Source organism: Heterocephalus glaber, unplaced genomic scaffold, assembly GCF_053883595.1.
Source record: "Heterocephalus glaber isolate CG9 unplaced genomic scaffold, H.glaber_assembly_v1.0 deba00001462, whole genome shotgun sequence".
In the NCBI taxonomy this organism is placed as follows: Eukaryota; Metazoa; Chordata; class Mammalia; order Rodentia; family Bathyergidae; genus Heterocephalus; species Heterocephalus glaber.
Window position 1 is genome coordinate 222,778 of NW_028258309.1, and position 12,940 is coordinate 235,717.

The following is a 12,940-nucleotide window of genomic DNA, read 5'->3' on the forward strand; positions in this document are numbered from 1 at the left end:
AAAAATAGTTCAAATTATACAAATTTGAGATTCTTTGTTAATTATTAAAATGATTTATGCAAAAAGAAGATATAATATTATTATGCAATGAGCTGAAATATAGATTAGCAAATGAAAAATATTCTTTTAAGATCAGGATATACAGTGTATTTACCATTGTTATTCTCTAATACATTTTGTTACAAAATTTTTTTTCATTAAAGTGATTTCATATTTTCTTTATTAATATTTGCTTGTATTTCATTACAATAAAAAACAACAGCAAAAAGCATTGGCTACATTCATTTTCCTGTTTAAAGTGAAATGAACTTATTTTTTAGTTTTTAGTTAAGAACAGTAGTTGATATCAGATTTCTAATTCCATTTTCATCATTCACTAGAATTCCAGTGTGAAAAGAAGAATGTAATCTTAGAGGAAGTCAGTGAGTGACCTTACAAATTGAGAAAAATGGGTCTTTAAAATTTTAAAATAAGTCAGAATGAAAAAATTTTAGAACTATTTTCAGAGAAAGCAAATATGAATGAAGTTATCCTAAAACCATCAAACTGTCTCTCTGTTTTGAGTGATGTAGGAGCATTTATGTGCCCCACAGTGTACTGAGTGCTTAAGAAGTACCTGGAGAAGAGTGGTAAGCAGCAACTCTCCATTTTTTCTTTTTCGTCCTCTGCAAATTTGTGCTGCACATGAAGGATATGATGTCTCATTTTCAAAAATAATAAACACTGCCTTTTCCATATTATAATGGTATTAGCCTACAATTCCTTGTGATAAGAAATTTCCACATCACCAGAATTGAGAGACAAGTCGCACTCTTCTGCCTTTTTGCAATCCTGGGGTTGAGTTAGTGAGCACCTAGACAAACCCTCCGTGCTTATCCTCACGTTCCTGTCCCCTTTTCAGGAACAGTTCTCCTGGTCTGGGACATCACTGTCCCCAAGTGGGACACACTAGCCACTGCCACTTCTCAAGTTTGGATAGGTAAGGCTTCCTCTACACACTTTCTATATTTTTTCTTTTCATCTGTCATCAGATAATGACAATTTTACTGGAATTGCTCACTTTTGCTTAGGAATGACCTTTTAATCAGAGTAGAAAGTAGAAAATGAATTGGCATTTTACAGATATCATTATTGAAATCTGGGCAGAGCTTTTAGCTCTGCACCTCCTATAGGATTTAATGAGGTAAGCCCCAGGTCTGTCTCCTGGAAAATACAAACTTGCCCCACTTCCTTCTGCATATCTAGGGAAATTGTTTCAAAAGGACTTCTGCATATCTAGGGAAATTGTTTCAAAATCTTTATTGTTCACAGCATCTCCTTTTTCCTCAGGCTGTAGATCACAGGGTTGAGCACTGGGGTGCAGATGGTCTAGCTACAAGGAGTTTTGAAAAAAAGATCAAATTTGCAATATGTCTTAACAGTATGCCTTCTGAGTACCTTATTATAAATGAAGTAAAATATTTGGAAAGTGGAAAATATGCCTACTGTAAATTAATATAAATATATATGTTATAAATATATATGTTATACATATATTTGTTATATATATATGTATGTTAACCTGATCATTATACATATTTTTGTAATTTGGGTTAGTTTATTAAAGTTTAATGTATAAAAATTATGTAATTAATATGTTCATGCAAAAGATGATCACAATATAAATGTTTAAATTTTAAAACATAATTACAGTAAAATACATACTGTCATTAATCCTCATCAGAACCCTCTCCCATGCTTCAAATACAATTATTCCATTGATACTGTCAGTACTGAAACAGTTCTGGAAGACCTCTGCTTGACTGACTGTATTTTTGAGGCAGGATGAAAAATAGAATTCTGCTGCCCAGTACTATCAAATTTAAAGTCAGGCTCCTAAAACATGACAGTGTTTTCTTCCCCTTTCTTCACCAAATCTGGTACCATGCAAAGTCTAGCTTTTCTTGAAAGTCAAAATAAACAGGAATGGTTAAGAGTTTGAATCAATTCAAGACATAAATGTGGCCAAAACAGCCCAAATAATTAAAGGTCTTCCAGAACTGCTTCAGAAAATGTCAGCAATGATGGGATGAGTGTGTGGGAATGAGGAGGAGGAGTATTTAGAGTGGGGTTTATGACAATTTGTTTTTACTATAATATGAATATTTAAAAAATTCAACCGTTCCAGAAAGCTTTTCATCATACCTCATATTCCTAAAGTTTTCAAAGCTTTCCACATTTTCCATTTCATTTATCCATGTTCATAAAATATTGTTCTCACATTAGTAAACCATGCAGGTTTATTATGTTGATGAGGCAGAAACAAAAAGGAAAAAGAAACCTGATTTAGAACATATAATAACAGTAACAAATTTTAAATATTTAAATCTTACAGATTAACTTTGGTTCCAGAGACCTTGAAATTAAATATTATTCATGTGAAATCCATTTGTGAACATACCGAGGAAAAAATTTACATACATTTTCAGAGTAGAGGTTCTGAGTCACTCTCCTCAGGGCCCCCAGCACCTCCTTGTTCCTCAGGCTGTAGATCACAGGGTTGAGCACTGGGGTGAGGATGGTGTAGAAGACAGTCAGAACCTTGTCTTCTGCTGGAGACCAGAAGGACTTTGGGTGGAGATAAGTGTAAGCAAAGGGTACAATGTAGAAAGTCACCACTGTGAGGTGGGTGCTGCAGGTGGAATCGGCCTTCTTCCTGCCTTCCCATGAGCACCTGCAGTAGACAGCAAGGAGCACTTTCCCATAGGAATCCACAATGACCATGAAAGGGAAGAGGAGAAAGATGACCATATTGAGGAACACAATGTACTCATGGACCTAGGTGTCCCCACAGGCCAGAGTCAACATGGCTGGGACATCACAGAAGAAATGATTGATGTCCCTGGACTGGCAGTAAGAGATATGGAGGATGTAGACTGTGTGAGCACAGGAGTTGAGAACACCCATTCCCCAGGATCCCAGGATTATCAGCACACACACTCTTCTTTTCATGCAGATGGGATAGTGCAGAGGGAAGCAAATTGCCATATAACAGTCATAGGACATAGACATCAGGATCAGCACTTCTGCACCTGCTAAAGTCCCCAAAAAGAAACTCTGCACCCCACACCCAATGAAGGAGATGGACTTATTTCCAAATAGCAAACCAGAAGCCATCTAGGGCACAGTGGTGCAGATGTAAATGAGGTCCATGAGGGAGAATTAGCTAAGCAGGAAGTACATGGGTGTGTGGAGCTGGACATCCAGGAGGATGAGCAGGAACATGTACATGTTGCCAGCCAGGGTCATCAGGAAGATGGGGACAATGTGAGTGAAGAGGAAAAGGCCAAGACTTGATGGGGGGTAACAGGCCCAGGAGGATGAAGCCAGAGGTCTCATTGTAATTTTCTCATTGTAATTATAAAATTTGACAAATTTTCAAGTATAATCAGTTTTTAAAGTTTTTATTAATAATTATTTTTATATTTATGCATAGACACATTTTAAAACATAACACTGGCATGTATTGATCATTAGCAAATTTAAAAAATGTTTGCAGTATGATTTATTCATAAATTGTACATTTCTGAAACGAATTTATTTTGAAAAAGTAAATTGCAATTTTCCTTCCAAACATTCTTATATTTTGAAACCACCATTTATTACCTAAACGTCTTATAAGAAAGCTCAAATTTTATAGCACAATAATTCTATTGTGAGTTCACAAGGTGTTAAATGGTTCAATCCCTCATTCTAATTTATACCACATCCAAATCTGATTTATGTTCCAAATTTATCCTAGGCAATCTATGTGAAAGTGTACTTTAGTTTGGTTTATGTTAATAATAAATGCTAAAAACCCATGCATTGTTTTTTCTTAAATATTTTTAGATTTAATTCTATTATTTTTCCAATTAGACACGATTTAATGAAATATATATCGTTCTTTTATAGTGTTTGCCCAAAAATCTCCTGTCAAACTTTCTTTATGTTGGTTATGATCATAGGGTTTATTTCATCAGAAATCTACAATATATTCTTGTTGCCACAGACCTCTTATATAAAGTCATAGCAATTCATACTTTTTATTCTCAGTACTGAGCACCATCTCTCTCTTTTAACTCCATCCTCATGTGAGAACTTTTATAGTGGTCTGAATTTCTCCACAGAAATCATCCAGATGGGAACAGGGCACATTGAAAGATCCTCAGTACCAGCAATCATTTGGGAAATGAAAATCACAATCACAATAAAGCATGTCACAAATTCAGTAGGAAAACTTTCATTGTTGAACCAAGTAAAATAATTCATATTTTGCTGCAGGTGTAGAGAAACTGGAAATCTTTGTGCATTTTTGTGAGAGATAGAAATGGTACCAAGAGTATGGAAAATGGTATACTAATTCCACAAATAGTGGACAAAATTTGAACATGATCTAGTAATTCTACATTGGAATGTGTATCTTCTTTTCATTGACATTTTCAAATGAGGATAATGCACAATATCCACAAGGGAGAAACAACTTAATTGTTCATCCACTGATGAAACCATAAACAAACTGAGGTATGTATACCCAGTGCAGTGCATTCAGTTTTTCAACAGGAACAAACACTGACATGTGCCATAACATGGATACTTTGATGACAGTATACCAAGTGAAACAAGCCAGGCACAGAAAGGCAAATACTGTGTAAACGCACTTCTATGAAGTACCCACCAGGGTCAAAGTCATAGAGATGCATAGTGGAAAGGTGGGTGGTGAGCGGGGAGAAGTGGAGATGTTATTTACGGGTACACAGTTTTAGCTCAGGGAGAAGAAGGGTGACCTCTGGAGATGTATGGTGGTAATAAATGCAGAACAGGGAGAACGTCCTCAGAACTGGGCTCAGGGAAATGAATAACTTAGAACATTTTTCCCTAAGTATGTTTACCTTAATATGATAACAAAAATCCCTCCAAGGTGCTAAACTTATTCTATATGTTGATTCCCAGTACAATTGAAGGTAAGTAGAAGTTTGCTGAGCTATATTAGAATAATTTAGATTCCATTACTCTTTGATGTGTGGAAATTGGCAAAGAAAAGATTAATAGAAAAAATTATTGTTGCAAATTTTATTAGAAACAAAATACCAGTAGACCAATGCAATTCTGGTAAATTTATATAAGAATTACATTTTCAGCAAGTGGAAAGCATGATATTAGAAATACTAAGGCAATGAACCTGCAGCAACTTCTGTCTTCCATTGCTGGAATAGTCCTGTCAGTGACACAGTGTCCATGAGAGGGTCAGTTATCCCTACATGCAGGGCTGGAAAGGAGCACAGACAGAAAAACAAATGCCACATCAGATCTGATATTCAACACCTTGCCTCAGGAGAACTGATCAGCAGGTATGTGATAATCCATGCTCCAGTGACAAATACTAAAATACAGCACTGCATCATGTCATATGCATAAAGCTCAAACACTCTTCCTGATACTGAAGCAGCCTTGGGTAACCGGTATTTGTTTCAATAATGTAAAAGAACATTGTTCACACAAAAATTCTATTTATTTATCTACTCTTTTAGTTTTTGCTCAGTAAAATAAATATATGTAACCGATATGAATCCCATTTTACACATTTCCACTTACTTCGGTTTCCTTATATTTCCTTCAAATGATGGGTTGTAGACATCAGCTGTGCTGACATTTACAGGGGAGAAAAGAGCAGGCAGGAAGAGTGTGAGGACAGAGCCAGCGCTGCTGAGAAGCAGCAGATATTGGATTAGGACTCTGTTCTGCCTGACAGCACATCTAGAGGCATGGAACTTATGGATTAGGTACATTGTTATGCATATGGATTGGAAATGTTTTTAATAAACACAAGCATGCATATTTATATAAAGACATATGTATTTAAACAACAAATATGTTTTAAAAGTCTGGTTGAGTTACATTTCGAATACATTAAGGGAATAATCCTGACATAAGGTTGCTCCACACTATAATAATAAAAAATAAAAATGAAATGAAGAAGAAAAAATTTATTGAAACAGAAATTTACTAAAGGAGATAAATTATTGAGAGAGAATGTGAAATTTTTCTTTAAGCTGAAATAACACTATTTTATTGTTTTCTACTTACTGTCTTTGGCATCTTGTATATCTCTTAGCACCTGTTAGACTGAGTCTCCAACTGGTCCTGCAACAATATAAATATCTTTACTTAAAAATGTTTTCAAGAAGGTATAAATTGAGATTTAGGTCTCATTCCCAGTGATGGAACATCGCTACTTGGGAGAATTTGGTGGCACAAACACACCCGCGTGATCGCCTGTGTAATTCAGGTAGATATGCAGCACCTTGACCAACGTTCCCCATGAGCTGCCCAGGTATGAAAATTATTTCTGCACTATCATCATTTGTATCAATCTGCATCATTTCCCTGAAGAAATGTCTTTTCCTTATTCTTCTATTTAGAATAGAAAATGAGATACTTTGTAAGGCATTTCTTAGGATTCTCATATTAATAAAATATGTAGATTTTTCACCATGTAACTTCCTTGCCACAACAGGAACAAGACCAGCACAGACACTTGATTCACTGGTGCTCAAAGGGGGACCAAGAGAAAGAGCTGGGAACCAAGGAGCGGTTCCCCCCAGAGTCTGCACCATGCAGTTTCCACTGCAGCACAGGCTCCCCCATTCTGCTCCCTGTTGATTAGAGGATTCTCAGAGAGGGATCTTACATAGCAATGCTGCTTTCACTGCATCTGCTCTGATCATTTATTGAGGTGGAGAAAGACTCTGAATTCACCAAAAGTCCTCCTAAATTTTACTTTGCAGATAGTTTTCTCAGAAATTAAGGTTCAACTTTTAAAAGCCTCTGAATGAAGTAAATTGTCAAACATTTAAATACTAAATAAATAAACATATATTTCTCAAGTTCATGGCACAGTCTCACTGGTTTTTCAGAAATCTGAATCAGATTTCTCTTCTCCTGATGCCTGAAACACCCAAATGCTCCTGAGTTGAGTGACCATACACTGACCCGCCTGCCTGGTGGAGGTCTAAGCTCTCTAACCCTGAGAATGAAGTTGGTCTTACTGGCAGGGCTTTGGTGTCATTAATTCTGGAAAGCCACCACAGTCATTACACAAACCTGCCCATACCTGAGTCTGCACCACTGACAGATGTTCTGCACTGACCTTGGTGTACTTGGATTCACCACATTGTGGAGCAAGTTCTGTAGACTCTCAGGTGGCAGAGGAGAGTCAGTGAGGAGAATGCTCACAGTGTGTGGGGAGCTCTCCTGGGTGCCCTTCTCTGCGAGCATTTCCATCACAGATGTACTGGAGAGAAAAGACTGGACAGGGGTCTGGATTACTCTCCTCACCTAGGAATAAATGACTTCACTTCATAATGATATAATATTTATTTTCAATATATCCAAAGGTATAAACAATGCTAAAATGAAGGCATAAAGAAGTCCATAGTATCCAGTAATAATTTTGTGTATTTGAGTGTCCCTAACTTATATGCCTCTCTGAAGGTCCATAATGATGCATTAGCATTATTACATAAGCAGGAAGGTAGGTGGAAGGCATCTCATGGATACATAGAAACCCATTGCATGAAGCTTTGTGGAATAAAATTGGTGCTATTCTCCTACACTGCATAAGTTCACCAGGTAAAGGTTAGGTTGAAACTTGATCTAAATCATTCCATTAACATTTAAGAAATTTAAAATCTGGCTAGGAAGGTCATACTGAATATTTGAGAATGAAAGGTGGATGATTGTGGCTGCCTGTGAATCACACAGTGCACGCTCAGTGGTCACTGGGTGTAAGACACCACTGGCCAGTAACTGGAAATTTAAAATATTCATCCCTATCACTATTATCTCATTAGAATAACTATCATCATGAAAATAAACATGCCTGATCTTCACTGTCTTTCTCAAAAGGTATAGAATTCAAGTTTTTTTTGTAAATTATGTCTACTTAATTCTCAATGTAGCTTTTTCATGTCACTAAAGTAGATACTATTACAGTTATTTTGCTGAAATATTGTCTTCTAAACAGAAATAAGAGATAAATGAATTGGAAAATTAAAAGCATAATAAAGCTTGAGCTGGATTTAGACAGAGATTGACACAGCTGCTGCTCATGTGGTTCCTGGAATCCTTTCCAAAGTGTGTTTTTGAACATTAAAAATTGTGCCCTTGCTTCATTTACCCAGTCTCATTTTTCTTTTTTACCACAAGCACTATTTCATATGTTCATATTGAAATAGTCATTATAATTTCTGTGTGTTTTAAGTGCAAACAAATGGACTCATAGGGAGATAAATCCAGAAGCAAGAGGCAGAATCAAGTTTACAAATGTTCAGAGAATCACTCATCACTCTTGGAAAAAACAAAGAAAGGAGGCAAAAAAATAGACAAAACAAAATGCATGAAGACAAAATGTGCCCTGTACTATTGTCACCATGCCTTTGGATTGAAAGTGTAGAATTTATGTTTCAATGGTCACTTGAACAAAGAGACAGCACATGCAGTACAATGTACTCTCCTGGCTCCCACTGTCACCATCTGCTGTCCCACCCAGAGCACAGGCTCATCCTTGGATCCAAACTTACTTTCTCTTTTCTGCACCTCATAACCCAGGATGTCTGTGCTCAGTGGCATGAAAAGTACAGGAACTTATGCTCAAATTCAACTTCCAGTCTGTTTCTGAAACTAAGTTCTCTCAAGCACATACCAGAATTTCTCCTCGCAAATAGTAAATCAAAGATAAAGGTGGTATTAGTACCTCTTGTTACCTCCCCATATTGAAAACTCACTCCCTTGATTACCTGTTGTGCTGCTTTGCTTTCAAGTTCCTGGGAAAATAATGGACACACACAACTTAGAAGAACAGTTTACTTTGGCTCCTGCTTTCATTTGGTGGCTGGTATCAAGACAGGAGCTGCATAGTGAAAGGGGCAGTAGAAACAGAACTGCTCAGTCCATAGAGGGCAGGAAGGTGAGTGGGTCAGAAAGAGTGTGAGCAGGACACACAGTCTCAAGGATGCTCCAATGATGTCCATCTGAGCTGGACCCTAGGTCTTAGCAGTACTTCCAGACTGGAACATAGGGGGATGAATCCTCAGAGTGGTGGATCACCCCCATGACAGTCACCTCTCCAGAGCCTCAGGACTGAGCCCACAGTCACAGGCAAACAAAGTCATATTTCTGAGTGGACTTTTTGAGATCTATCCTGAAAATGTGCATATTCACCTAATTCCCCACCTGGCATTTCAGAGACTTCCAGGAGACTGAGGAGCATCCAGGATTCCCTCCTGGTGTAGCTGTGTACTGAGTCTATGGACTGCTGTGTCCTTGGGGAATGTCCACTGAGACCAATGGGAGGGGGCAGTCACTGAATACATGGCCTGGCCTGAGGCCAAGGTGAGGACAGAGCAAGGGAAGAACTGAGATCTCTCCAGGCTGCCGTGGGGAGGACCAGGCAGTTTCATGGGGACCTTTCCTGTCTGTCTTGCTCTGGTTTGTCATGGCACCTTCTGTGTTAATGCTGTACCTCAGTGCATGCATGGGTATGATGTGCCTGCACCTATTGATTATCTCTCATTTTGTTTGTAGTGGAAGAAAGTGCAGGAAATGCAATGCATTTAATAAGAGTATGTAAGTAGAAAATCTTAGAGTATCACATAAACTTTATTCTAAAGTTTCTAATTATTTCCTTTGGAAAAGTCCATTGAATTATGAAACAATTTTTTCATTATTAAAATAGGTAATTAAAATGATAAAATTATGGACAATGTAAGGAACTATTCACAAAATATTCAGTAATTAATTTTTGGTACAAATAGAAGCTTAATCATGTTCATAAATTTCTTATTTCTAAGAAATTATTCATGCATTCTCTTCAGAAATGATTAAAATTGCACCATTACTTTGTGTAAGGTTTTAATATTTGAACTGTTAATATTTGGGCAGAAAAAATTCCTGAAGTGAAAATTCTGAGACTGACTGCCCTGGTCTCTGTAAGCTGAAGTGCCTCTCTGTCACCCTCAGCAAATTGCCCTGGATATTATAGCAGGGCCCTTCTGGCCCTTCAGACCCTGGAGGACTGAACTGTGAGGAGGAGGAAGAGCTGAGAGACCTTGTTGGATGTAGACACAGGGATTGAGGAGGCTTCCATGACCCGGGGCTTTCTTGGTGGTATCTCTGGCTCCCTGAGCCAGGACCTGGTGACTTGAGGAGGAGAGACAGATGGAGATGAGCATTTGGGACCCGGGGTCTTGGTCTGACCAGGGCAGTAGCATCTTCTGGGAGCCCAAGGCCTTATGTGGGTGACACAGGGCAAGGTGGCCAGGACACAGGAGGACCAGGGCGTCTCCTGAGCCCCACCTGTCCTGGGAGACCCAAGGTGCTATTATCCTGGGGGTGGTGTGCAGGAGCTAGGACCCAGCCTTCACCTTCTGCACTGTGACTCTGCAGTGAGCACGATGGCCAGAGGATTGGGCTCAAATGGAAAGAAATCAGGAATCAAAACTCATGTAAAATGAAGTTGTTGCTGTTACTCTTCTCTGAATGTCTCACTTTAGCCCACAGGAATTATTCACTACAGCACACAGCTCTTTAGATGAACAGTTCCACTCATTCATTTTTAAAAGGCAGCCCATTCTATGTCCCAAAGAGCAAGGCTCAGGGGACAAAAGTTTATGTACTGCAGTGGCACATGCCTATGTGTTACACACTCAGGAGGCTGAGGCAGGAGGACTGCTTGAGCTCAGGATCTAAAGGCTACCCTGGGCAAATAGTGACACCTTGTTTCAAAAACACTGCGGGGGACCTGTGAAGTAGGGATAACCATTTCTACACAGATTGAATAGGATGATTGTGATTAACGAATGGGCACTCGTGTTATGTTTCATTGAAGAATCAAGAGTTGACAGATATTCTGTTTTTCAGTGTTGGGCCCCATTTTTACCCAATGTCACTCAAAATGTACTGCCTTTTAGGTGGGAATCTTATATGCTGATGGAAATTAGTTAGAAATTAGTTACAGTTGTGATATGTTGAGAACACAGATTCAGCGGGTCAGCGGGTGATGGGTGTTAGCAGTGATCATGAGGTAGGGAAAGTTTGTGTCCTTTGTGCCATTACACTGCATCAGTGTGAGTTCCAGATGTACAGTAGTAATCAACATGTGTAGGTGAAGATGTGAACTCAGGAAGCTTTCCTTTATATATTCCTATTACACATGAGAAAACTCAATATCATGATTTATCCAATCACATAAATTTTGATAGGTCAGAGTAAAAAACATAGCAAGGACAATGAGATAAGTGTGTGCAAAGGAGTGCAACTATTTTGAGGGGGATTCACAGCAATGTGCTTTTTGCTGTAATATTTAAACATTAAAATATTCAGCAAAGGTTTTGATCACACAACGCATTCAGAAGTACTGCAAAGTTTTCTGCATTTTCCATTTTACTATCTTCATAATAATAAAATATTGTCCCTGAAATGAAAAAAACTTCAGGCTCAATGTTTTTTGGAAAGGGTAGACAAAGAAAGCAAAAATTTATATACTATAACACATAATTATCATCACGTCATACCTCAGAATTTTATAATCTTAAAACTTAATTCTACTTCCTGAGGTCTCAGCACTTAATATTTTTTTCGAGTGCCTATGGACTGCTGCATACACTGAGGAAGAAATTTATCTACATTGTTGTAGAGCAGAACTTCCCACCACTCTTCCCAGGGTGCCCAGCACCTCCTTGTTCCTCAGGCTGTAGATCACAGGGTTGAGCAATGGGGTGAGGATAGTGTAGAAGACAGCCAAACCTTGTCCTCTGCTGGAGACCAGAAGGACTTTGGGAGGAGTTAAGTGTAAGCAAAGGGTGCAATGTAGAAAGTCACCACTGTGAGGTGGGTGCTGCAGGTGGCATAGGCCTTCTTCCTGCCTTCCTATGAGTGCATGCAGTACACAGCAAGGAGAACTTTCCTGTAGGAACTCTGGATGATCATGAAAGGGAACAGGAGAAAGATGACAGTGCTGGGAACACAGTGTACTCATAGACCCAGGTATCCCCACAGCCCAGAGTGAGCATGGCTGGGATATCACAGAAGAAATGATTGATGTCCCTGGACCTGCAGTAGGGGATATGGAGAACATAGACTCTGTGAGCATAGTAGTTGACAGCACCCATTTCCCAGGATTCCAGGATCATCAGCACATACACTCATCTGTTCATGCAGATGGGGTAGTGCAGAGGGAAGCAAATCACCACGTAACAGTCATAGGACATAGACATCAGGATCAGCGCTTCTGCACCTGCTAAAGCCCCAAAAAAGAAACTCTGCACCCCACACCCAATGAAGGAGATGGACTTATTTCCAAATAGCAAACCAGAAGCTGTCTTGGGCACAGTGGTGCAGATGTAAATGAGGTCCATGAGGGAGAGCTGGCTAAACAGGAAGTACATGGGTGCGTGGAGCTGGGCATCCAGGAGGATGAGCAGGACCATTCACAGATTGTCAGCCAGGGCCATCAGCAAGGTGGGGAGAGTGAGAGTGAAGAGGAAAAGGCCAAGGCTTGATGGGGGGAACAGGCCCAGGAGGATGAAGTCTGTAGTGGTCTCATTGTAATTTTCCATCAGGCATTTGTTTAGCTTTTCATGAGTGCACCTGCAGTGATGTGGTACATATAAATAAGAAGTTATTTCAATTCATTATTTCAATAGTTGAACTATTCAACTATTATAGCTTTTGAATAAAGAACAAATATTTCAAAAATGACTTGCATTTTCTACCTCACACATTTGCTTAAAGATGGCAAACACGTTTTATAAAATATAATAAATCTGTAAATTTATTAAAATAACATATTTCTTTAATACCTTTTGTCAAATTCAGATATTTTGTTCACCTACAAAATCAGATGTCATCAATAAGAAAACTT

The 12,940-nt window shown here is 38.6% G+C and overlaps 2 pseudogenes; both read right to left on the reverse strand.

The window, feature by feature from the left end:
• Positions 1 to 1,255: 1,255 nt before the first annotated feature.
• On the reverse strand, positions 1,256 to 7,302 carry LOC106008349 (olfactory receptor 2L5-like; annotated as a pseudogene).
• A 4,393-nt stretch (positions 7,303 to 11,695) lies between these two features.
• On the reverse strand, positions 11,696 to 12,635 carry LOC106008350 (olfactory receptor 2L5-like; annotated as a pseudogene).
• Positions 12,636 to 12,940: the final 305 nt, after the last annotated feature.